We start from the raw sequence: 23811 nt of genomic DNA, 5'->3' as shown, positions 1-23811 counted from the left end.
AGCGACTGACTATTTCACCAAATGGGTCGAGGCAAGATTATACGCCAAATTAACGGCCAAAGAGGTATGCAATTTCGTAGAAGAGAATATTGTGACCAGATTCGGCGTACCAGAAACGATCATAACTGACAATGGCACCATATTCACGACCGATAGGTTTAAGGAGTACGCGGCAAGTCTGAATATCCGACTTGAGCAATCTACACCGTACTATCCTCAGGCAAACGGACAGGCCGAGGCAAGTAATAAAGTGCTGATCGGCATCCTCGAAAAAACGGTAAGAGAAAGGCCTGGGTTGTGGCATTTGAAGTTAAATGAAGCATTATGGGCATACCGAACTTCACCCCGGTCGGCCACTGGAACCACTCCTTACGCGTTAACTTATGGACACGACGCTATGTTACCGGTCGAGTTGAGTATAAACTCATTGCGAGTAATCGAGCAGAGTAGTTTGTTCAGTGTCGAATATAGTCAAGCGATGCGACAAGAATTAGAAGACTTAGAAGAAGATCGAATCGACGCGGGTAATTTATTGATAGCACGAAAGAAAATTGCCGAACGAGCGTATAACCAGCGTGTAAGACAAAAGACGTTCGGCGAAGGAGAATTGGTTTGGCAAACGGTGTTGCCCGTAGGGATTAAAGACCCCCGATTTGGGAAGGGCCATTCATCGTTCACAATGTTCTCGGCAAGGCGGCATATCATCTCAGAGATCGGACAGGTTCGGTTCACAAATTGCCAATTAATGGAAAGTTTAAAAAAAAATACTATCCAATTACATGGGAAATGCAAGAGTAAAAGACCATTGTATCGATAGCAAAAGAACCATTGTATTAATAGCAAAAGGACCGAGTACAAAGATAATTTCCTAGGGGGTCAAGGGGAGGAAAGTCTCAAGGGCAGCTTTTAGCTCCAGCCACTTCTCTTCGCTCAAAATTATCTCAGCCTGCCTCATCTTTTTGTTGACCTGCAGTTGCTGGATGTGTCGTGCGCCAGCAGTGAAGGCCGTCAGCCGAGCCCTGTTGGCTTCGAAGTCCTTCTCAAGCTCTGAAGCGGCAGCAGACCTTTGCCGCTGAAGGTCAGAAACTTGACGCTGAAGGTCAGAAATCTGGCGATCAAACTCAGTCAGCTTCGCTTTCTTGGCTTTTATTGCCTCCATCTCCACTCGACCAGCCTCTTGTGCGACCGTGGCCGCCTTCAAGTCATCCTCGGCCTGCAGTGCTCGTTCAAAAATATTGAAGTGTTGCCGAGTACGCTCAAGAAGGTCGGTGAGGAATGATATATGCTCCGTGCTCAGGTGACCGCCGCTGGCAAGGTCATTAAGACACTCCCCAACAGAGTCAAGACCCTTGCATCTGAGAACCTGGAAGGTAGAAAGAGACAGGACTTCATGCAGCTTCACGAAGGCTTGAGCCTCGGGCATGGTCCCCTCTGGTTCAGCAGAAGCAGCAGAGGAGCCGGCCTCACCAGTCGTGCTCTGAAGAAGAGCGTCGAGCTCCACTTCCCACGATGGCTGCACATAAAGGGAAGACTTTGTGAAGAAAAATAAGACATCGTAACATAGTGCATGACAAAGGGATTGTTTTAGACCTGCCGAGAGGAGACTTCGGCCATGCCCTCTGGGTCATTGCTCGAACCCAGGGAACTTAATGGCCGAGCCCAATGCCTTAGACCGCTTCTCAATTCACGCGGCCGATGAAGGTTATCTACCTTTGATGGCCACGACGGTGGCCAGGAAATATAGACAATGCCCGTCGCGCATAAAATTATCAGTGAAATGAACGTTCGGGCACCTGACATTTAATAGTTCTTTAAGGACATGTGTCATGATAAGATCAACGCAAAAGAAACAAGACTTACAAAGGCCGAAGAAACTTCTTGCGGAGGAATGGGGAGATCCTCATCCTGCGGATGGATCGGCGTTTTCGCCGTTGCCTCAGGGTCAGCCATGGGCCTCTTTCCGCGATCCGTCGCATGACGACGCGGTTGAGCGGTCGCCTCGACCACCGGAAGAGGATGGATGGGATGAGTGTTGGCTGGTTGAGGACTGCGCTCCAACGGGACTTCGTCACTCTCGCTCTCGACGTCCTGAAAAAAAAAATTCGTTACGACTAGAGGCCTAAAGAAACAAAGGATGGAAGTAGAATTATACCTCTTCCAGAAAGACCGTCGGTCGCTGAGTGGAGGGTGCCTCGACAGGTGCAGCCGACTCCCCCACGGCAGGCGCCACGACCGGCTCCGAAGCTGGAGCTGATACGACGACTGGATCGGCCGTGGTCCCGGGCAGGGAGACGGCTGAAGGAATCGGGTTTGGAGAAGCTGGGGCAGCCGGTACAGAAGGAGAGCCGACAGGAACAATTGTCCCCTTGGTATCAATGGGAACAATGTGAATCTCCCGGTCGCCTTTCTTCGTCAATTTCTTGACACGTTTAGAAGGACGAGGAGCATCATCCTCCGGCTCGGCTTCTCGATGGGGGCGTTTCGAGGGGACTGTCCGCTCGGTGGTGATGGTCCTCTTCGTAGGAGCCGATGTCTTCGACCTCGCCACCGCGACGACCACGTCTACCTTCCTCGGCACACGACCCCCTGAAATAGCAAAGTAATTAATAAGCGAGGACAAGCAATTGAAATACAAAGAGCGAAAGGACAATATACCTTGGATCGACTCCTTAGGTTGGGCCGAGGGCGCTGGTCTGGGCCGGTCGTCGAAGATTCTGCTTACCACGTCTTCGGTCGAGACGCCGAAGAAGTCGCTGATGTACTCCTCCCACCAGTCCCCGAAGGTATCGGTTCCCAAGGATTCAGAAACCGTTGCCCGGAGCCAGAATTTCTTGCACTTCTCCTGAAACTCCTGCTCCGACGTCTTACATTCCCTCTCAGAGGAACCAGAAAGACGCCCTCGACTCAAGAGGGACCGAGAGGCAAGCAGGGGTACAAGGCAGCCTTGGAGGTAGCTAAGCTGCCGGGCGACAAAATGGGGGTGGTAGACCTCACATCTGGCTTGGCGGGCATCGCAACCAAGAGGAAGATCGCGAGCCAGAACGAATGACCCCCAACGTTGATGGACGACCGCATCCTCGGACTCGGCCCACGCTGCCGTGGGGAGCCTGATCAAGGTTGGGTACTCCTGGCGCCGACATACCAGGAACTCGTCATCCGAAAGGACGTCGAGGCTGAGGAAGTGTTTAAGGACCTCGTCGGCCCTGTGAGGAGGCGCCGGTCGAGAGGCCAGTTGAAGGCTGAGGGTGGTCGATCGTCGGAAAACAGGAACCTCCGGCCGAAGGGTGGAAAAGTAGACCTGCAACCAGAGTTGGAACACCCAGAGAGGTTCGTTCTGGTGCGGGTCAATCTTGTGAATCGTTGTCTCGGCCAAGCAACGGTAAAGGTTGGCGAGTATAGCCGGGCTGAACGCCAAGGAGCGACCAATGGCCAGTGCCTGGGCCACCGGCATGTTCTCGACCAGGCATTTGTTTGACCTGGTACAACAAATGAATTTGTTGTACCAGTAGAAGAGGAAGGTTTCGTGTTCTCCCTTCCTAAGGCTTTCCTCGCCTCGGCCGACGAAGTGAAGGATGAGAGTGTTGTAGTTGAAGAAGTTCTTGTAGAGCTTCTGAACTTCTTCCCTTGAGGGCTCCCGGTCGCCCTGACTAAGCGTCTCGACGGCCCGTTCGTTGAATAACGCATTTAGGTCGAGAGAAGAAGGGCATCCGGAAAGGGCGGCATCGATGGGAAGGCCGGTTGGAGAAGTCCCAAAGATGGCCAAAATGTCGAGGAATATGGGGCCGAGAGGGCCGAAAGGCAGGATCATGGTATTGGTGGCCGAACGCCATAAACTCAGGGCCGCCATAAGCAGCTCCTTATCCATGGCAATCTCCATGGTCGAAAGAATAATGGCATCATAGATACCAAGAGCTTTCCACTCCTCACCAAAGAATGCTCTTATTCGGTCGACCCAGGCGGCCCAGGCTGTGGTGGTCGAGGGCCAAGCTCCTTGAGGCCGAGCCAAGCACCATTTCGACCAGTCGAACCCCTGAAGCAGGGGTGTTAGGCACTGCTCCTTGAGAAGATTAGTGATGCACGACGACACTGTATCTTTGAAGAGTGGGCCCAGAATCTGATGAGTAGTGGCCATGTCATTCTCGAAGCGTAGCGTCTTGATGGCGCTCCGATCGATGAAATCCTTGCACTTATTGCACTCGTCAGAGAGCTTCGAAATAAAGGAGGCCATTGGTAGAAAGGAAAGAAGATTGGTTTTGAAAAGGAGATATTGTAGAAGGACGAACTGGAAGGAGTTACTTGAACAATCAAGAATGATAAAAGGAAGGATTCGAAATTTCTGAAGGCGTGGGATGCAAATGGCAAAGTTTGGGTATTTACAGGCCTTTCAGAGTGAAGATCAAACGTTTGGTATTCGAAAAGCACTGGTTCGAATTGGGGGGAAATTTAACCAGGAAAAGGTCCCAATCATTTCGGATATTTTGGGAACCTGTGAGGATAGGATCGAGGTTTCAGGACGCACGATTGCGTGCGGCGGCGGTTTTAATGCAATAATGAGGAATAGACGCTTCGGTAGATGCACGTTTTCGAGGGCCATGATTGAAAGCAGTTAAGACCGATGGAGAATCGACACGTGGCTGTACATTGGGGGTAACGAGATGAGTGCAATCATGTCTCATAAATAAGCATAAGTAATGGTCATCAAGGAAAATAGTCCGAAAAGCAACAGGCGTTTCCACTTCTTCAAGGTCGAGGCCCAACCAAAAGGTTGACAGTCGTCGACCTCAGAAGTAAGGGGGCAATGTTTCGGCCTAAAATAATGTTGTTGGGCCGAGCAGCAGGTTGCGCTCGGCCCAAGAGTGTGTCAAATGCTATGGGCCGAGTAAATAAGTCCCGGGCCAGTTGGCAGGGTCGGTCAAGTGCTATCCAAAGAAGCAGTCCAGATAAACAGAAAAGGGTTGAGGAAGTCCTGGAGCGACCAGGATTCCCGGCCGGCAAAGAATAAAGCCTCGAAAAGGGGAAAGTTCAAAGCCCTAGTGGGAGTAGGTTTGTTCAATTTGGAGTAGGATTATCTTGCCTAATACTTTTGTTGGGGTCTCATTAATTTGGAATAGGATTATCTCCCCATCAATTTGGAGTAGGATTATCTCTCCTCCTATTCTCATCCTTTTTCCTCCCCTCTTGTCACAAAATGGTTTTTGTCTTCTTCTGGCTATTAAAAAATTAACACAAAGTATTGACGTGATTTAATGGTAACTATTCAAATAAGAGATGATGGTTTTTGTCTTCTTCTGGCTATTAAAAAATTAACATAAAGCGTTGATGTGATTTAATCGTAATTATTCAAATAAGAGAGAAAGGAAGGGGATGAAGATTTAGAAGGAAGAATCTTACTCCCATTAATTTAAGTCCTTTTTTGCATTTTTGGTTGCTAGAAAAGAGTACAAAGACTACATCATCTCATGTACCTCATTTTATATATGAAATCGGGTATGGTTTTGCTAGAAAAGAGTGCAAGGCTCTCTGACGTTTTTGCATTATCCTAAACACTTCTGTATTCTATATTTTAATCCGGTCACAAATATATAGTTTGTGTATAATGTTACTGTTTTGTTTCCTATAGCTCAGGAGCATCACAATTCGACTTTCACGACTGTACATGTACATTTTTTATTTATATCGCACAAGGATCATAAGACCAACTATGCAAATTTATATAATATCTAGATGCTCTAAATTTATCTAGCTTATATATTCACATGATTTATATATGCATTAAGTGCGTATAAGTTTGAGAAGTAAACAATTTTCATAAAAATAAAAAGGAAAAAGCAAATCTTTCCAACTAAAAAAGGGAAAGAAAACAAAATTTAGTTAAACTAAGTACTCATTTGGATGTGCTTTTAAAATGACTGAAAGCGTTTTTAGAGAAAATGTTTTTGGATTCCAAAATCACTTAAAGTGCTTTATGTAAGAAGCACCAGTTATGTGCTTCTTCAAGGAAGCACTTTGAGTGCTTTTCCAAGATTTATTTGCATATTTACTCAAAATTGGTTCTAAAATTTTTTTTACCAAAAGCGCTTTCAGTTATTTTAAAATTACATCCAAACGAGCCATAACCTATCAAAGATTGGGTACGAACCATAAAGATGCATTATGCAACCGGGACCAAGAACAAATCTTGGGGCAACTAAAATGCCCAATACTTTTATTTGTGAAGTAAAATACTCCAAAGTCACATCCGGTTGAGTCGTAACACGAGTAATCAAAGGCAAAATAAATATTGTTTCTTTCTAGCTTCTGACCATTGGGGTACGATATACGGCGCAATGGTGGTTGCTCACAAATAATACCCGATCACCAAGTTCAACAACCTCCATCCATTGTGGACCACCATCAAAATTGCATTCCAGTTTGAACACTCGAAATCCTTTAGTCATTGGGTGGCTCAGTGTAACTAAAGGCCTTTCCAAGCATGCTCTTATGCCAAGGATCAGCTATTAAACACGTTTCTTGTTTAGGCTTTTATGCAGAGTCTGCCTTATGAAAAATCATAAATAACTCCATAGATGCAGAATCTTTTGGTAGGTGAACGAAATCACAACCATTGTAATGCTCTACTCTTGATCCATCACATTCAACGAATTTGTACCAATTGGACATCTCCACCTGCATCAGCCACAGACCAGGTCAATGAGGTCATAGTCTGAGGAGATAAGCTGCCTACATCGTACCAAAATCGGAGGAGATAAGCTGATATTGTCCAATCTTAGTCTTAGCTAAGGGGTGCCTACTCCTACCCCGACTCTGACCCTAAGACCATCTTCAATTTTTGGCCTAAAATTTAAAATTTTTAACCAAGAAAATTTAGGTTTTAACCCATAAACAATTTTTCAGCTCCCACCATTCTGGGCTAAAATTTTAGCCCCAGATTATTAAAAAATGAATTAAGATTAATTTTTTGCTTAAAGTAACTTTTTTAAAAGTAAAAATTTGTATAGACTATCCTAATTTAATTTTATGAACATTTTAACCTAAAAATATTTAGATTCTGACAAATACTGAAAAGTCACTAACCGACACAATGAAACTCGTTAAACAATATCAAAAAATGTGAACCAAATGAAAGATTTTTTTTTTAATTATTTTAGCCGTTAGATTTAAATTTAGACAGTTAAATTTTTTTTTTTTACCGTTGAATTTCATTAAATTAGATCTTAACCGTTGGATTCAACGAATTTATAAATATAAAATTAAATAAAATATACATATATGGTGGGCCAGGCCACTAATCCTAGGTAAAATTTGGCTTCCATTTGAGTTTTAGGTTTTAGCTCATATTTTAGCCTTGGGTTGGGTTGAGTTTTTGGGGGGAATAGAAGTGGAAATTTGAGTTTTAGCCTAGGGTTGGAGAATGTCTAAACAAGAAATACAAAGCGTCAAAAAAGGGTTTAGGACAAGTCCGGTGTCTAAGCAGCTAGTGACCTGCCATCAGCAATTGTAGTACAGGCGTCACATTTGCGGAGTCTAAGTTTTAGAAAGGGGATCTTCGGAGCACTTCCATTAAATCCACTCAATCAATGAATATGAGTCCTTGAAATTTGATTCAAGGCTAAAAACATAAAGCCCTTTTAAAAATTATAATAACTTTAGCCGTTAGATCAAATTTCAAAGATCCGGATTAATTGATTTGGTGGATTTGATGGAAGGGACCCGCAGAAGATCCCTTTCCCAAGTTTTATACCCATTGGCAGGGTCACTAGGACCCACATCCTCTTCACTCCTCAATTGGAAATCTGGAATTCAATTCAACCTTGTTCAAGTAGATATGGTATTATTGTCTCCTTAAAAACATTGTTAAATTCCATCTCTTATTACGATTTTGAATGTTCTTTTATTACGATTTTATCCATCATAACACACGTGCTAACTTGGAGTGATTTTTGAAAATATAACGATTTTAATTGTTCTTTTATTACGATTTTGATTACGATTTTCTCCATCATAACATATGGTGGAATGGTGGTTGCTCACAAATAATACCCGATCACCAAGTTCAACAACCTCCATCCATTGTGGACCACCATCAATATCACACTCCAGTTTGAACACTCGAAATCCTTTAGTCTTAGGTGGCTCAGTGTAACTAAAGGTCTTTCCAAGCATGACCTTATGCCAAGGATCCACTACTAAACACGTTTCTTGTTGAGGCTTGAATGCATAGTCTGCCTCATGAAAAATCATAAACAACTCCATTAGATGCAGAATCTTTTGCTAGGTGAACGAAATCACGACCAATTTAATGTTGAGTCCCTTTCCACCTAATCCACGTAGTTCGGGATCCAGACCATTGAAATTTGATCTAACGGTTAAAAATATGATGCTCATTTAAAAGTTATAATAACTTTAACTGTTAGATCAAATTTCAAGGACATGAATTCATTGATTTGATGGATTTGATGGAAAGGATCCGAAGAGGATCCCGTTCCCAAGTTTTACACCTATTGGCAGGGTCACTGGGACCCACCTCCTCCTCCCACCTCCTCTTCACTCCTCAATTGGAAATCTGGAATTCAATTCAAGCTTGTTCAAGTAGATATGGAATTATTGTCTTCTTAAAAACATTGTTAAATTTCATCTCCTATTACGATTTTGAATGTTCTCTTGTAACGATTTTCTCCATTATAACACACGTGCTAACTTGGAGAGATTTTAGAAAATATAACGAGAACAATATCCAAAAAACCATTTCCCGCCTCCGGGCTGAGTTGCGGGTGGTTCTATCCTGAGTATCTAAAAATCCAGTAATACCTTTGCACTCCTATAATCAACTTAAAGCAAGACCACCCATGAACCTCGAACCTACTTCATTAGGCTTAACCAAAGATATTAGTATTATTTCCCCTAACTTAAGTACAATGGTGCATGTAGTGTTACGGCACAAGACCTCCGATTTTCTAAAACCCTCAAGTTTTTAGTCTAATAGAGACGATCTATAAATCTAAATCCGATCACGTATGTACAATCTCTAAATAGTGTAACCATTTTTGTTCATGTAGCTTGGGAGCATCAAAATTTCGACTTTAATACACAACTGTACCTGTACACTTTTTTATTTATGTCGCACAAGGATTATAAGACCGACCATGCAAATTGATGAATACTCCACATTCATCTAATTTATGAAAAGAGAGACTTGGACTCGAACGCAAGTGACATATCCCAAACCTACGACTTGCTTGGGGCTTCAAACCTGCGCATATATATTTTCAAAGATTTAATTCACAAAACTGTAAATTCAGAAAGTGCAAAAGAACAATATAAAGAGCAAAAGTTGATTAATTGGTGCTATGTTCAATTAATATAGCGGATGCAATCTGCGACTATATTAATTAAAGCCCAAATAATGAGGAGTAAATATTAAACGACATTGTTGTTGTAACTATTCGAGATTTATTTGTTTAATATATAGTTCTATTATATTTAATTAAAGTGCTTTGTTAAATTATGTTTTTTTCATAAATCAATGAAACATTATAATTAAATTTTGTTTCTCAAATAAAAAGGGGTACATCTTAAAAATCTAATAAGATAACCTAATAATTATATGTACCCAAACCAATTTGTGGTGCTAGGTTCGTCTTCACTAAGATTCGAGGTGCCATGTCCGTCATCACTGAAAATATTTATCCTTCTTGTCACTTTCCTTCATTTGTGCCTTCAAAAAGCTTTTGTGTTCGGTGATGCTTTGTCGTCAACCTTCATGAACATAGCTTTTCGATCTCTTTTATCGAGCACAAGTTCCTTGCATACTCAACTTGGCTTCTTTAAAATGCACCACTCCCTTTGTCAGTCTCACCTCTTAACATCGTTTATTTTGGAACAACGTTGGAAGCACGCTTAATAATTCAGTATTTTACAAATTTTCACAACTTTCCAACATTTGTGATTGTTGAACCTGAATTTGGGCAAAATTAGGTACCAACTGTTTGCTTGCATCAACTAAAACAAATAAAGTGGGAAATAATTAATTATCTCAAAAAAAAAAAAAAAAAAAAAAAAAAACGGTAGGTGCTAATAAAAAAATTAGAAAATTGTTACCTCATCCCCAATATTTGTGTCACCTTGATAATTTTTCCCCGCTTTTGTCTGAGCATCTCTATATTTGCCTAATGCAAAACTTAAATTTTTTATCATACTGTAAGTGCACTTTTGCTACGACTAGTTCCATACCGACTGCTATAATTTTCATGAAATTTCTTCCACACAAGAAAACATTTTTCAGCGATTAACCATGCAGTTTCTGGGATCACTAGTAGAAAAAAGCTCATCAACCACGGTCAATGCCAGTGATAGATTGAAATTCATCACGGGCACTGTGCCCGTTAGTAATCTGGATGTGACAAAAAATCTTAGTTTCTACCACGGACTATGCCCATTTTCAAATGTGAGATAAACACGGATTGTGCCCGTGGTAGATTGAGATTTAATACCACATTCATTATGGCCGTTGTGAATTACAAATTGACCACGGCTAACGACCGTCATAAAAAAATTTCCAAAAATACTAATAAATCATTTAATATATAAACAAATTTACTACAATACAATAATTACATAAACAAATCACAAAATCAAATATTACAAACCGCACACTAAAGCTAACGATGAGTTATACTAGAAATATCAAACTATCCACAAAGTATCAAATAATAATAATAATAAATCATTTAATATATAAACAAATTTACTACAATACAATAATTACATAAAGAAATCACAAAATCAAATATTGCAAACTGCACACTAAAGCTAACGACGAGTTGTACTAGAAATATCAAACTATCCACAAAGCATCAAATAGGTCTCCAATAACAAGAACACTTGAAGACTTCAGATTTCTTTGAACATCTCCAAACAAAGGACCTTGAGAGTGAACTACTGCCCCTAATACTTGAGCCTCAGCAATTGCTGCCTCTCTCTATTTGCATGGACATAAGCATATGGATCACAAGAAAAAAAAAATATTGTACTCGTATAGGTGGAAGTATACATTTGATCTCAATCAAGAAAAGTAAATAGAGTTTCTGCCTCTAAACCTTTCTACTCATGCATTCCTTTGCAATTGAACTCTAGACAAAATTATAATAAGAGGGGTCCTTTGAGAAAAGATAAACACATGATTAGATTATGAACCTACTAAATAGAGCCACTGCGTATAATTCTGCAAATACATACTATACAAGATTAACCAAACCAATAGCATAAACAAAGATTTTTTTTATAAACCATAAACAATAGTAACCATATCGAAAGTAAAATCTAATAAACAATAGCGATTTGAGAAATTGAAATTATAGAAATATACAGAGGACGCACCTGTAGAAGTTAAACATAGAAACACAATTTCATCAATGGTGAAGATTCGCCGCCCAGAATTTAATTGATCTGTACGATTCACTGTAGTGCAAAATAGCATACATATCAAATATACCTCAATTCATTGTTTTTCCTTGTTTTATTTTTTTTAAATGAAAGCTTAATAATTCAAGAGTAACTTGCAAATTGTAATAACCCTCAATTAACAAAAGCAATAGTAAAGGAAAAAGAAGCATTAAGAGCTTTAAACTAGCAAAACCCAGCCACTTGCAAAACATCTATATTGGCAGAATTAGCCAAATTTCAACCCCTTGTTCCTTCTTTCTACTTCTATTAGTCACTATAACAGCAGTTCGCCTACAAAAGGCCAAAAAATTAGGAAAACAAACAAAAATAGGTTCAAAGATAGCATCGTTGAGTCTTCGAGGACATCAAAATTGAAAATGAGAGCGGGACAAATTGAGGGAGATCCTTCACATATAAATTTGTCAGAAACCAAAACTATACAAACAATTCACTTATCAAAGAAAAACAATGTCTCACATCAGTAATTCAAAGCTAGAATCCCGTTATCGTACCCCGGTTAGCACCATTTTCATACTAATCAGAATCCCCAAAGCAAATTCTTTACCAATCAGTGCATACCAACGTCAATTTAAGTTCACAATTCATCAAGAATGCCACTTTTAACAACCACAGCTACAAATGTAAAGCAAACCAGTTCCGAAAAACAACAGAAAGTGTGAATGTAAATGTACCTCAGCCAGGTCGAGATGCAAATCGTCTTTTAAATGGAAAGATAAAAACCGACAGCAAGCCCTGCAAGGCCTAGGACACCTTGAACAAAATACCATGGCAACAGCCACATTGTCAGGGCACAATTCGACCCCAAAAATTTTCACACTGCTCGTTCTCTGCTTGGTCATGCTTGGAGAAGGCATGCTTGCCTCCTAGTTATCAACATTCATATACCGTGATTGATTTCAAGAAGGCGCTGTGATTATATTTATTTCAACAATGGGTTACCCTCGTGGTCATATCAAATAACTACAACGAGCTTTATTTGCGCATTATTATTCTAATATGTTCTAGTACGCGCCGGTTTTGCCCGTTGTTAAAACCATTTACTCACAACGGACTTTAAATGTCCGTGGTAATATTGGATATTCTACAACGAGTCTTTTATGTCTGTGGTGAATTAACTGTGATAAATGTGGTGCTGTCTTGTAGTGGATGGTGACAACTGACAAGGCCGATAATCATGCAGTTTCTGGGATGGTGACAACTGACAAGGCCAAGCCCTCTCTTCTCTCTTTTTCCAACCCGAAGTGCATTGATGTGAATAAAGCAGCAAAAAATAAAAACAACAAAATAGTACGTACTGAAAAGTCATGGTTGGTCAATCAATAACGTGCTTTCGTTGCACGCATCCACGTAATGCATTGATATGCCCTACCAAATCCTTAGTCCCTCGTCGTATATGTTACATAGACAGCACCAACTTTGTGGTAACTTTAAATGAGTTTCATTACACCCCATTACTCTCACCCACCAACCTCCTCTCATATTTAATTGCAAAACCTACCAAGTTAAGACATGAAAACCCTAAAACCTTTTGCTTCTCTAACACTATATAATAACATTACCACCTTCCCAATTCTAAATCATTTCCTACTTCCATGAGACCCTTATCTTTTCCCAATTCATTCTGCATCTTCATGCCTCACTCTCTCTCCCTTCTCAATTCCTCCTAACTCTCGTCCTTGCAAGGATATACTTCCTTCCAAAACACAAAAGGCTTTAGCATCATTTTCCGACTATGAAAAGGTATTGTATCCCATATTTGAAATGTTGTAATTGCTTCTGTTGATCGTAGACTTTATAATTTGTAATTTTATTTTAAGATTTATGTATAAGATTTGCTAGTGTGATAAGAGACTTAAAGTTGGTGAAATAAAAAGCAGAGCACAAAAATAACGAAGGAAGGATTAATGGTATGCGGACTCTTTCAGGATCCTTTTTGATATGTCGACGACAGTGGTCAGGAAGGGGAGTAATTGTTGAACCAGTGAGTTAACCGGAAATTAGATTCACCACAGCGATGGTTTGCTTCCATATCTTTCAATGCGTATTAATTGTGCTGTTTATTTTAATTATTCCAACCGTCGTAGCCATAACATCCTACATATATCATCTTCATATCATGATTCAATTTGTGATTTTGGATTTAATTATAGTGGGGATCATCCACCGATATAGGGCAAAAATCACCCGAAGGTAATCGAGTTCTTAGGAATCGAATACTTCAAGAGAAGTAATAGAGGTATTTTTATGGGCTTTAGCACTCTACTTACAAAATATCATTGACCCTGAATGCATAATTTGCCTCTTCACCATACTGAACTGTTTGTATTACCTGATTTCCTATGTCTTGTTTCTGAGACATACTAAAGTTCTAATTTTTTTGGAATTTGCACTAGAAATAAATGTCGTTATTTTAGTACATTTTTAGAAAATTGATTGATAGTGGCAAAAAACTTAAAGGTTATGAATATGGATTATTTGGTCTATCAATTACAACTTGCATCTATGTTCTTTTGTTTAAAAGTCATTAGTAAAATGTGATAGAGTGGATTGATGATCCACGGACTGTTTTTTTTTTTTTACTCATATTTGTCTTCATCCCTACTGGGCGATTCGCCAAACGTACTTGGAATTAGGTGAAAATTAAGTCTACATAGTTTACTAATGACTTTTAAACAAAAGAACAAAGACGCAAGTTGTAATTGATTGACCAAATCATTCATATTCGTAACCTTTTAAGTTTTTTGCCACTATCAATCAATTTTATAAAATGTACTAAAATAACGGCATTTATTCCTAGTGCAAAGTCCAGAAAAGTTAGAACTGTAGTATGTCTCAGAAATAGGACAAAGGAAATCAGGTAATAGGAACAGTTTAGTAGGGTGAAGAGGCAAATTATGCATTCGGGGTTAATGATATTCTGTAAGTAGAGTCCTAAAACCCATATAAATACCTCTATTACTTCTCTGAAGTATTCAATTTCTAAGAACTCGACTACCTTAGGAATGATTTTTGCCCTATATCGATGGATGATCCCCACTATAATTAAATCCAAAATCACAAATAGAATCATGATACGAAGGTAATATATGTAGGATGTTATGGCTGCGATAGTTGAAATAATTAAAATAAACAACACAATTAATATGCATTGAAAGATATGGAAGCAAACCATTGCTGTGGTGAATCTGATTTCCGGTTAACTCACCGGTTCAGCAATTGCTCCCCTTCCTAACCACTGTCGTCAACATATTAGAAAGGATCCTGAAAGAGTCCGCATACCATAAATCCTTCATTCGTTATTTTTGTTCTTTGCTTTTTTTTTTTTTTCACCAACTTTAAATCTCTTATCACACTAGGAAATCTTATACATAAATGTTCAAATAAAATTACAAATTATAAAGTCTAGGATCAACAAAAGCCATTACAACCTTTCAAATATGGGATACAATACCTTTTCATAGTTGGAAAATGATGCTAAAGACTCTTGTCGAAAGCAAGTATATCCTTGCTGGCCATGATGAATATGCATTGACCGCCGAATTCTTGCTGGCCATGGCTCATACCGCTTGTTGGCCGATGATTGTTTGTGCCGCTCAGTCTGCTGGTGCTTTGGGATTGATGATACTCCATAAGCAATTTCAACGAAAGGAAGTGGAAAAAGAAAGGACGTGTGTTGGGATCAAGGATAACCAACTTAACGACCCCATAGCTAAGAGGACGCCCATTGGCGTCTTCGCTCATCTCAAATATATACCACTGAAAACATGGACGCTAAGGACGTTGTAGCATATAACTTACCACCCAGTATATCTATATCATTAACCCAGGGTACTGGCTGAGGTTCATGATTTATCCCTTGACCCCGTTTGCAAAGACAAACCACAAAACATGGCTCCTGGCTGATTGTTTTTGGTTCAGAAGAGGCAATAATTTTAGAAACGGAGAAGCCAGGACCATTGATGCAGTGGCATGGAAGGTGGATTGCAACGAGGGGAGCATCACTCGATCGCGAGATATTGGATTGAAGAAGAAGAATTCTATTTTAAAACTAGGGTTCTGAGAATTCGTTAGGTAGACTGACCAGGGTTTCATAAAACCCTTTGGGACGCCTCAACGCACTGTCGATCATGATCAACCATCCCTCTATTGAGCCAACACAATCCATCCTATTCATTGTACAATAAAAAATTGGATTTGGCCATGATCGTTGAAATTTAGATTCTTTCCAATCACCTGGACTTAAAATGCAATGATCTCTAGTGGACATGGGATGAGAGCTTAACATAAGCCATGGAACTTGATCCTGAGAGAGGGAACGACGTGATTGAATATTGCTTCTAATAATTGCTTGCTATGAACGGCATACTGCAGCACATCGAAGATGATCATTCTTCTTCTTCTTGTTATTATAAAGATGATCATTCTCAACTTCCGGCCAATGAAATCGAGAATGAGCAACAAAAACACTCTTGGTAGGCGGTATATGTTAATTTTCGTTTGATAATCATTTTGTTCTCAGTTACAATTTTTGTGTTCACTTTGGTAACTATTTTCAGTTTTCAAAACATAAAAAGTTGAAAATTGAGAACCACTATTTTGAATTTCAAAATTTAATCTTGAGTTTTTATTTTTTGATTTTTAGTTTTTACTTCAAGATTCTTAAGGGCGAATGTAATTGTCGATGCCAAGTATTTTGAATCTATATATATGTTCCAACTACTAAGTACAGTGAATTACTAATTCGTGTAATTTCAAAATTAGGAGAAAAGAAACTCATATGGTTGTATATTCAAACGTTTAAGTGGGCCAAATTTTATCCTTTTGTAAGCCAACATATGATATGCTGACAAAATGATGAATAGCATCGTATCAAACTCCCAAGAAGAGGGATTAAGATTCTTTTCGGATTTTAATGTCTGGAGTCTAAAAATCAGGAGATTTGTACCGTTCAAGAGATAACAAAAGAGATCCGGGCCGTTTAAGTTTTTGAGTTTTTGTGAAATAGGCTAATAGAGACCGTAAAATTGATATTGAATGGTCAAAATCTCTTAGTTTACCAACTCCTAGCATAGAGATCCGAAGCAAATCCTATTCCCAACAAGTGAACATTCTCAACTGATTCTTTTGTGTTGGCATTTACATCTATTCTTTTCTCTTGCATTTCTTGTACTTTTTCCGCTGCGAATCTGAAGGATATGGCTGCACTGCCCCAAGTTTTGGCTACACAAAGACTTGAAGCTTCAATACGATTACAATATATATACATATATATATATATGTATGTATGTGTGTATGTATATAGGAAGTTAAGGAATATAAAGATCCTTACATACATGAGAAGATATGCAAGCTTGAATATTTATGCCAGCCAAATGATAGAGTGGCAGGTACTACTAGTTGATCAAATTTTAGTATTCCCTAATAATGTAAACTCAGGAATCAATGGCTACTTTTTTTCACCCCAACTTGATCATAATTCTCAGACAACATATATATATATATATATATATATATATATATATATTATTAGGATGACATCCATATGTCTTTATCATTAACCACCCCACCCCCACCCCAAATTGTAGATTCTTGTATCCCGTCATATATAACTACATTACCTGTATTCATTACATGATTAGAGATATAAATATAAGAGGATACACTCCGATTGTGAAGATTTTTAGATACGTACAAGTCTTAAGAACTTGTGTGATATGTATGCAAATTGATAAACTTTTCAAACCCATGTATGTCCACCACCAACATTACTAATATTGTCACAACTTAATTACCTATTGCTAAATGTGTTTTATAAAAAAATCTCAGTGATATTAAGTTTGGAATCTCTCATACATTAATTGTATATTATTTTTTCATATGCATGATGTGTGATCCAATTCTCAAACAAGCCCTTGTTGACATTAATTATTTGAATCTATTGAACATGATTTAATTAAAATATGCATCGAGATTTATTGAATTAAAAGGGATCCAAACAACAAGCACAAAGTAGGAAGTCAAACTCTATAAGGAGGTGTGGCATGGGTTATCATAAATATCCATGCGTTTTCTCATATACCCCTAATGCTATTGTGAAGGCAATTAGTTTTGTACCTCAGAACGAAAAAACAAAATAGAGAAGGAGAAAACCCTAGCAGAAAGCCTCCTAGTGTACCGCGGATTCTATTGGTCCAAGTGAGTGATCTTATTAGCACAATCAAATGGTTCTCTTCATCATCCGTCGTTCATATATAAGTATGGATATTCTTAAAGGCAGACCATTTGGGGAACTTTCATTGATTAATCATGAAGAGGAAAAACATAAGCACAAAAATGATCCTACAAAGTGGTGCACACATGGCTAAGGATTAAGTTTATCTCTTCACCATCTTCTTTCTTGTATTATTGAATGACAACCAAATGGGTATGTAATTGAGATTATATATTATGTTTATTTATTTATTTTTCACTGTGTTTTTAATTATTCAGTTAAATAAAAATCGCAATTATATGCCCAAAATCCCAATAGCCCTCACACAAGGTCACAAGAGAAACCATTTTCCACATCAAGAACTGGTCGAGCCATATATTATACCGGAACCAACACCAATCTTTTGGAAGGCCCAACCAGTGTTCAGTCATTGAAGTCAACACCAATTTTTTTTTAGGCCAAATTGTTCGGTCAATACTCTTTAAATTGGAGTTAACACAACTTTTTGAAGGCTCATGACTTGTCGAGAGAAGATTTTCTTGGTTGATAACGTAGCAAAGATTTTGGAGGCATCAAATCCTAAAATCTATCTGAATCGAGGCATCAAAACCTCGATCAGACTATATTTGCCGTCGCTACTTCTATTGAATTAGAAGCTGATTCTTGTGAGAGTGCTTTATATCCAAATGATGTTAACTTAATTGCCTAGTTATCTGATCTATTTCAATTCATATAGGAGTAGGATTCTTTTCCCTTCTAAATATACTCCTCTCCTCTCTTTTTTAACTTTCCTCTTTTTCTTTTTATTTTTATTTTTTTATTTATAAAGAATTCAACACAAGGTGTTAACATAGGTTAATCGCAAGCGTCCAAATAGAACGGGACTAAATGAAAAGAAAAATGGAAGAGTAGAGAATCGTATCTATTCATGTGTGTGTGTGTGTGTGTGTGTGTGTGTGTGTGTGTTTGTTTAACCTAGACTCCTAGTGCATGCCTTGTTGCGTTGCCTCCCACTTCTGTCGTTTTAGTAACTACGTACGCTAATGCGTCAGATTCGTGTAGCATTCCATGCGGTAGGAATCCCCACATGACGTTCTAATTAACAACTAATTCTTTAATTAAGGCCTAAAGGCAGGGAATCGCCTTGCAGCCAATCTCATGAACTGAAGGATCATTAATTTGTTTTTGTTTAATATAGTTAATTTAAATCGAAAAATTCTTATATGGTGGTTGGTCAATGTGTCCTTGTATCGGTATGTCCATTGGATGGCACTAAATCCTCCATGACATTGATAGAACCTATATCATTTATAATGTTCATTGATAAATTTAGATGGTCCACCCTCATCTTACAATAATCCATATGCCATTTGGAAATTAACATTATAGGGAAGCCATAGTCACCCTCCCCTACCATCGATTTATAGTTATATGATTTGTATGCATATATATATATATATATATATATGTATATATGTGTGTGTGTGTGTATGTAATTAGTTGTACTCAGGTGTTAAGTAGCATCAACGAATTGTGAAAACATGCAAAAGCAAAAGAAAAAACCGGTGTAAAAAGACCATAAGACCAACTTCAATAGTTGACTTAAAGCTTAAAATTTGCAGTTGTAGTGGCATAGAATACATAAAGAATCTCACTTTTAAAAAATTCTTCTTAGCATTTCTCACTTTTCTGAGGTTAACAATATGTATTTCTATATGCTTTCCACATAGTAATTTAGTATGAACTCTTTGGATTGTTTGCCAATATTGTGCCACCAGTAATACTAATCAAGTCCAATGATTGGCACAAAGGTATTGCATCAGCCCACTTTTCTCCTTCTTAATTTTCTTTTTCACCCTCACATATTCACATACGTCTGAACCTAGCTTTGGTCACGAATTTACTCATGCCTCGTTATGTTTTGAGTGGGTAACATATGGTTAATATGTCTCACTTCTAATTCATAACCATAACATAAAAGGGAAAGAATCACAGGAAGAAGAAATAAAAGGAGAAGTTTTGAAGGAAGAAATCTCCTGTATATTTGATAGTTGTTTTTAGGCTTTTTAGCCAAAATTGTCATTAAGATATGCATAACTCTTCACTATGGTCCCTGAAATTTAAAACCAATAGAATTAGTCCTTGAGTTTGTCCACCATCAATCATTTTGGCCATTGCATGAAAAATCTCCATTAAATAAGGCTAAAATGACAAAAATACCCTCAATTTTTGTCAAATCAGTTGGCCCATTGTTTATTAAATTGAGGGTATTTTTGTCATTTTGGTCCTTATTCAATATAATTTTTCTTGGAATGACCAAAATGATTGATGGTGGACAAACTCAGGATCACTTCTATTGATTTCAAATCTCAGGGACTAAAGTGATGAGTTATGCAAATCTCAGGGGTCATTTTAGCTAAAAATATCATGGATAATGATTGTGTCCCCCACTTTAATATCATGTAAAGATTATATCTGCAAAAAATCAATCAATTTGGATTTCGTTTAATCATTCATCTGCGTTAGGTTTTAATAACTAGTGGTAACCTTAGAAAGAACCCTACATTTGTTTTATGCATATATATGGCTAAACGATCTCTAAATTGAATGATTTTTTGCACATATAATCTTTAGATAATGTTAAAGTGAATGAGTTCAGATTATGATGTTGAGACGGTGACAATTCGTTAATCGTAATTGAGGGGACAATCAAGTCCCCTATGAGAGTACACAAACATTATCTTTTTGTTATTACAACTGAATGAGTTTAATTTAAAACAATAATATAAGGTTCTTATATACCCTTTTCCAACAATGCTTAACATTTAAGCTAATAGGTGCTGACATGGCACTTAGTGACTTATGGTTAATACTACTATAAGTTAATAAAAAGAGTAATGCTATTGCTAGGCACACTGAAAAAAAATGTTAAGAGAGATTATATACGTGTACCACATGATATGGCAAATTAATGATATATATAATTAACATTTATATGAGATAAGTTTATTAATTGATGTGGTATGTATACATTACTTGTCACATCATGTAGTACACAAAGGTGATACAAAATATGATTTCTTTAGCCTTTTTCTAATAAAAAACAAGTACATACTTATAATTTTGGGTGAAATAATAACAACATGATGATATTCCATCCAAAGCAAACAATATGTCACTAACGTGGACATTGCTGGGCGAAATTTAAAAAAAAAGAAAAAAGAAAAAAAAAGAAAAGCTGACTTAGGGAACCTCGTTGGAAAACTGCATGGTTCCGCCACAAAAAAATGGCAATCACAATTGTCTGTTAGGGTGGGGCTCCTATGTTCCATGCTTTGCAGATACCCAACAATAAAATCCTGTCTAGTGGGGGTTACGTAGAAATATTTGACAAACACTAGATTGGTTGAAGAATATTTGTACTCATCACTTATTTATAACTGTTGGATTAATTTAAATTTTAAAATATGTGTAGTGGATGAATACAAATTTTATTATCCTTGGTCGTTTGACACGTATCAAAGACATTTACATGTAACAAGAGCATCGTCGTTGATTTTGGGATCTAGAAAATAAGACACATCAAGTATTTTGATCCTGTAATACAATGACATGTAAAACTGTGTGATTTGTTTGTCATATCACCTCTTTGCATAGAAGTCGTTCTCGTTTTTGTAATGCCTGACAAACCTTTGTCTAATTTTTTTTTTTACAGGTGGCTAAATTGATGGAGAGCATAATCTCACAATCCATGCCCATCCCAAACGATCCAAGAAGAAAAGAGCTGCACCGGATGGAAAATCAGAAGATGTTAATTGACCAAAAAGCCAGGGCCGTGGTCCGAGGGGAGATCTACTGTGGGCTGGGTTTTTTGTTATTTCAACGATCGGGGCCGTGAGGGTCACTTTCTGGGAGCTGAGCTGGGATGTCATGGAGCCCATTTGCTTCTTCGTCACGAGAAATTTTTAGGTGTGCCGGGAACACCATGCCACGTGGTGTTCCCTCACACATAAAAATTTAGTTTTATTTATTTATTGAAATAAAAAATTGAAGTATATTCAAAATGTCAAATTTTTATGTGTGAAGGAACACCACGTGGCATGATGTTTCCGGCACACCTAAAAATTTCTCCTTCGTCACCTCCATCCACTTTTAAGTTATTTATCATTATTAATCAATTTTATTAAATGTACTAAAATAACAGAATTTATTCCTAACTAAAGTCCAAAAAAAATTAGGGCTCTAGTATGTTTCAGAAATAGGATTAAAGTAACTGAAAATATGTGAAACCCGTATTTGGATTCTGACCACAAACAAAATTCTTCGTTTCCACATCTTTTATTTGGAAACACCAGTTGAACCTACGAACCTATGAAAGATGTGATAAGCTATGACTGATTGATTGCTGGCTAAGCGAGGGCAGCCTAGCATTTTCTGACCACAACTTTTCTTTACCTATTGGCTTAATTGCATGTTTAATTTATGTATTTTGAGGGTATAGCTACAGTCTTCTACTAACTCACTCTCCCTCTACTCATTCTCTCTCTTAGCTCTTTGTAGACTCACTGCCTTTTTCCTTCCCCTCTCTCTCCCTCCTCTCTTTGTATCGTCTCAATGCCCTCTTCCATTTACAAAACTATTTTCTTCATTTTTATCCTGTGCGCCTGTTTTTCTTACCTAACCGTAGGACCATCGGAGGATGGGGAGGGGAATGGTCAGCGGGTTCAACAAGCAGGCCGTGGTCAACAAAAGCGCGGCTGTCGTGGCCGTCGTCAACAAGCATGCGGCGGCCGTAGACGAGGTCAACAAGATGTCGGAGATGGTGATTGTTGACCTCGTGTTGACGACGGCCACGGCTGCCGCACCTTTGTTGACCACAGCCTGCTTATTGACCCCGCTAACCATTCTCCTCCCCATCGAGATGTCGGAGACAGTGATTGTTGACCTCGTGTTGACGACGGCCACGGCTGCCGCACCTTTGTTGACCACAGCTTGCTTGTTGACCCCGCTAACCATTCTCCTCCACATCATCCGATGGTCTTACGGTTAGGTAAGAAAAACAAGGTTACACAACAAAAATAAGGAAAATAGATCCGTAAATAAAAGGGAGCTAACTCATGAGGATACATTAGCGGTAAGGAAGGAGGCATTGGGACGATACTAAGGGAGGGAGAGGGGAAGAAGAGTAGTGAGTCTACAGACAGCTAAGAGAGAGGGAAAGAGAAGAGGGAGAGAGCGAGTGGAGGACTGTAGCTGTATATATAGGGCTTTAAAGGTGGCAGCTGGCAGGAATGGCGCACTAAAGATTCATTTGGACAAAGGAAAATTGAAAATCAAACATGTAGCCACCGCAACGGTATACTAGTGCAAAACTTCCTCGACTTAATACCAAAACCCACCCACCTCTCGGTCCACCGATACCCAAAATACCAACATACCCTTGCATTCCTTTTGCAATCAACTTTATACATTTTATGGATAATATTATTGTTTTTGTCCGTGTAGACAAGCTAGATTTTTAAACTCGGTCACGTATATTCATTTTACGCAAAATGTTACTGTTTTTGTTCACGTAGCTTCGACTTTCACAATTGTACATGTTTATGTTTTATTTGTGTCGTACAAGAATTATAAGACCATTCATACAAGTTGAAATAACATATTTGGATATGCTCTAAATTCACTTAACTTATGGCAAGAGAAATTTGAACTCGAACGTTCCAGACTCCTTTGCATAAACATATATTATAAGACCAGTCATGCAAGTCGAAACAACATATTTTTGCAGGCAATATTAACACACTAGAAAACGTATGACAAATATTGAGTGATGTAGGTTTGATTATTGAATGTGAGTTTATTCATAAATTTTAGTTTTCTTGTTAATTCCAACTTTTACTTGATGATAATTATGAAATAATAAAAAAAAAAAAAACATTCCACATTTAACGTTGGTTTTAAGTCATATGAAGTTATTTGAGCTCAAATAAAATCTCTCTTTTTAAAATCTAGGGAATTTTGTTTAAACACTAAAAATCTTAAGAGGGGTATATATTGAACAACATTAAATTAATTTAATGATTAAAATTTTAATCATTCTTAACCCTCTAACCAAACACCAACATATCTACTATTCT

At 38.4% G+C, this 23811-nt stretch overlaps 1 long non-coding RNA gene and 1 pseudogene across 1 annotated transcript; one reads left to right on the top strand and one right to left on the bottom strand.

Annotated features, from left to right (window-relative positions):
- The window catches only part of LOC125479123, a 34184-nt pseudogene extending 12472 nt beyond the window's left edge, over positions 1–21712 (top strand).
- Positions 10703–12332, bottom strand: LOC103957909. Its single transcript, XR_007259824.1, has 2 exons — positions 12135–12332; positions 10703–11457 (listed from the first exon to the last, which is right to left on the bottom strand). It is a non-coding gene; the product is annotated as an uncharacterized LOC103957909 (long non-coding RNA).
- Positions 21713–23811: the final 2099 nt, after the last annotated feature.

This window comes from the organism of the source record quoted next, unplaced genomic scaffold (genome assembly GCF_019419815.1).
Source record: "Pyrus x bretschneideri cultivar Hongxiangsu unplaced genomic scaffold, Pyrus_bretschneideri_v1 Contig28, whole genome shotgun sequence".
Taxonomy (NCBI): domain Eukaryota; kingdom Viridiplantae; phylum Streptophyta; class Magnoliopsida; order Rosales; family Rosaceae; genus Pyrus; species Pyrus x bretschneideri.
The sequence above is the reverse complement of the archived record's forward strand: the minus strand, read 5'-3'. Positions and strand labels throughout refer to the sequence as shown.